The sequence below is a fragment of the Asparagus officinalis genome, chromosome 2 (assembly GCF_001876935.1).
Source record: "Asparagus officinalis chromosome 2, Aspof.V1, whole genome shotgun sequence".
NCBI classification, from domain to species: domain Eukaryota; kingdom Viridiplantae; phylum Streptophyta; class Magnoliopsida; order Asparagales; family Asparagaceae; genus Asparagus; species Asparagus officinalis.
This window is the reverse complement of record NC_033795.1, coordinates 2,088,109-2,092,247: the sequence shown is the minus strand read 5'-3', so window position 1 is coordinate 2,092,247 and position 4,139 is coordinate 2,088,109.

Genomic DNA, 4,139 nt, shown 5'->3' with positions numbered 1-4,139 from the left:
TATGAGAAGTATACTAATGAAGGCATCACTATATTTATTTTGGTATATTCACCGAGGTAATCTCGGTAGAATTGGTCTTAGCTAGCTTAGTCAAAACTCTTTTACCGCGAAGTTGACCTGTTGTCTCTAGAAGGTCCAAGTCCGAAGGCAAAGTTGAAAATCCTCGTCAAGGCAGGCCGATCAATGAATCGGTCAGCATTTGTTCACTCCATTTTAGACCTCCTCTTAATCAAATGATGTATAACGCCAATATTATCTTAGGTACTGTTTGGTAAAGGGTCAAGTGAGGGGTTGGTTAAGTAGACTTAACCCATTCTTAACCCGCCAAACAAAAAAAAAATATATAAGGGTAGTTAAAGTTGAAGGGAGGAGAAGATCAGAGATTGATTTGGGGACTCCGGAATGGAGACTTATTAATAATCAGAGGAGAGGTACTCCACTCTATTTATAGGCGTTCCACCCCACCCCCTCCGTCCCCAAATTACCGCCTCTTATTTCTCCGCTATCCCCCGTTCTCCGTAACGCCAGATCTCGATTAGAGAATATCCCACAGAATATGAGATATTCCATAATAACCAGATCACATTTTAGCGGTTGGATAACAATTTTGGCCCATGAGGCCAAAACCACTTACATCTCCCACTTGGCCGAAATGGCCAAATACTTTCTGAGTATACACTCTCACTATCCGTGAGATTTTATTTCATTCGAGTTTATTGTAACGACTAAAGTTGTAATAGATTTGATAACAATGAAAACATCAACTTTCACCGCAAACATGGTCCATCCACCAAATTGAGATCCAAGTTCTTTAGGAACCGTCTTATCCAAACTGCATGAGTAGTGGCCATACTACAGGCTATGTACTCAGCTTCTTGTGTGTATCTTGCCACACATCCCTGTTTCTTACTACCCCAAGAAACAGCTGCACCACCAAAAATGAACAAATGTCAAGAAGTGGACTTCCCGTCATCTTTGTCTCCTCCGAAATTAGCATCAGAGTAACCAAGAACCTCAAGCGAATCTGCTTGATAAACTAACTTATGGTGCACAGTACCTCTCAGGTACTTCAAAATCCTCTTAACAACCTCCCAATGTGCTGGACCAGGATTACTTTGATATCTACTAACCAAACTCACCGGATATGCCAGGTCTGGTCTAGTGCACAACATTGCATACATCAAGCTTCCAACAGCTTGTGCATACGGGACATCAAGCGGTTTCTGTCCTTCTCCAGGACATTGTTCTTTACACAACCGCTTTCCCATAATCAAAGGTGTTGGCGCAGGATTACAATTCTGCATTCCAAACCTTCTAAGTATTGTATGCAAATATCTTTCTTGGTTTAAACTTAACATTCTAGACTTTCTATCCCTAAGGATCTGTATACCAAGAACATAGGATGCATCTCCCATATCCTTCATCTCAAATTCACTACTAAGTGCTGACTTGATTCTGTTTAGCACTTCTATGTCATTTCCAGCCAGTAGAATATCATCCACATACAAAGACAATATTGTAAAACTGCTGCCACTCTTCAAGACATATACACAGTTATCCAATTTATTTGCAACAAAACCAAGCTGGATAACAGTATTGTGAAATTTGAGATACCACTGTCTAGATGACTGTTTTAAACCATATAAAGATTTCTTTAATTTATACACTTTGTTTTCTTGTCCTTCAACCTGAAATCCATCAGGTTGATTCATATATATTACTTCCTTCAACTCTCCGTTGAGGAATGCAGTCTTGACATCCATTTGGAAAAGCTCTAAGTCAAGATGTGCAACAATTACTAAGATAATTCTTATAGAAGCAAACTTAGCCACCGGAGAGTAAGTCTCCTGATAATCTATACCTGCCTTCTGAGTAAAGCCTTTAGCAACTAATCGGGCTTTAAATGTATCAATAGACCCATCAACCCGATATTTCTTCTTTAACACCCATTTGCATCCTATGGACTTCCTATCTTCTGGTAAGTCACATAGCTCCCATACATTGTTTCTTTCTATTGAGTCAAGCTCCCTTTTCATGGCTTCCAGCCATTGTTCTGATTCATGTGTGTTCATAGCATCCACATAATTCAAGGGATCAGCTTGCTCATCTATGTCAATATCTACCGAGAAACATGATGGTTCGCATGAATACAAATAATAATCATCCATCCATGCAGGTGTTGTTCTGGGTCTTTTATTACCACTAATGTTGACAGGTTGGACATGTTCTGCTGGTTGATTTTCCATAGGCATATTCTCATTTAAGGGTCCATCTTCCATTATTGGATGATTTACTTCATCCACTATGTCCAGGTCATCGTTGGGAACATCATCTAAGTCTAACAGAGGTTGTACTGCCTCTTGAACTTGTTCCTTTTCCTCTAGATTTTCTAGAAAAGTAGCATCTCTACTTTCAATGACCCCTTTCTCTTCATGGAAGAACCTATATCCTTTAGACTTTTCAGAATAGCCTATAAATCTACACTTTAAGGTTTTGAGATCCAGCTTATCTCTAACTTGATATGGAATGAGAACATGTGCAACACAACCCCATTTTCTTAAGTGACTTAATTCAGGTTTGTGTCCATTCCAAATCTCATACGGTGTTGACTCGACTGATTTTGTGGGAATCCTATTCAAAATATAATTCGCAGTCAATACTGCTTCTCCCCAAAAATCCTTGGAGAGACCAGAATGTGACAGCATACATCTCACTGCATTCATCAATGTTCTATTTTTTCTTTCAGCCACACCATTCTGTTGTGGCGTGTAAGGCATAGTGGTATGTCTCTTAATGCCATAATGAATGCAATAGTTTTCAAATTCCTTTGAATTGAATTCTCCACCTCTATCAGTTCTTAACACCTTAATATTTCTTCCCACATCTCCTTTCCCCCTTCTCTGAGCTCGCCGAGGAAGCTGAATCGCCGCCCTACACTCACGTCGCCAACCCCCGTCGCCGCCCTACACCCGCGTCGCCAACTCCCGTCTCGCCGAGGAAGCTGAATCGCCGCCCTACACTCACGTCGCCAACCCCCGTCGCCGCCCTACACCCGCGTCGCCAGGGATTTTTTTTTTAATCTGGATCTGCTTGAAAACGGAAAAGGGGTCTGTTAAATAAGGAAAGAAATAATTTTTTTACTGAATTTATATGGTTATAGTAGTATTTTATAATTAGCTAGTATATTCATACAAAGACTTTATTGCAGATTTCATAAAAGTGCTACAGTTGAAAATTTCGATTTTTTTTTAATCTCAGTTTTAACTTTAATAATAATTAGCATTTATTTGCTTATTGTAATTATAAACAAATCATGTTCGGGTATAAACTTTCCCATAGCAAACACTTTCTTGTTTTTCCCAATAGAGACCCTATTGTTGTAAAACCTAACTTCAAGGCCTTTCTTCAGGAGGGCTGGGACGGAGATCAGATTTCGTCTTATGCCAGGTGCATAAAACACTTCCTTGAGAACCATGATGCTGTCCCCAAGATCCAATCTGTATGAACCAATACCTTCAACATCTAGGTAGGTATTGTTCCCCATGTAAATCCTTTGATCTCCCTTCTTCAGCTCCTTGAAGTCGCATATCCCTTCCTTCGTCTTTGCAATATGTCGGGTAGCTCCCGAATCAATCCACCAGCCACCAGCGTCAGTAGTTGCAGCATTGCACTCAATGACGCCGATGAACTCCCGCTTACCGGATCCTCCTTGTTCCGGGCGTTTGGGACCGCCCTTATTCTTCGCCTGTGGACAGTTGGCTTTGAAGTGGCCGAACTTCCTACAGATATAGCATGATCCAGGAGGTCCTTTCTTACCGCGAGCACGTTGCTGGCCAGGTCCTTTGAAGGAAGGCTTGACAGGTCCAAACTGATGAGTTCCTTGTGCCTTGCGATAGTGAGCTGCATTTGCTTCTTCTTGCTGCACAAGGTTCACATCTGAACCTTTTCTTCTAGCTAGTAAATCATGTTCCATTGCTAACTGGGCTGGCAAGTCAATAACACGTTTAATGGTTCCATTAAGCCTAAGTGTTGTGGCAGCCATATCTAGTGAAGGTGGCAAGCTATTCAAAATAGTTGCCACCTGCAATTTCTCAGGAATTTCAGATCCTGCTGAAGCTAGGTCCTTAGCCATGACAATC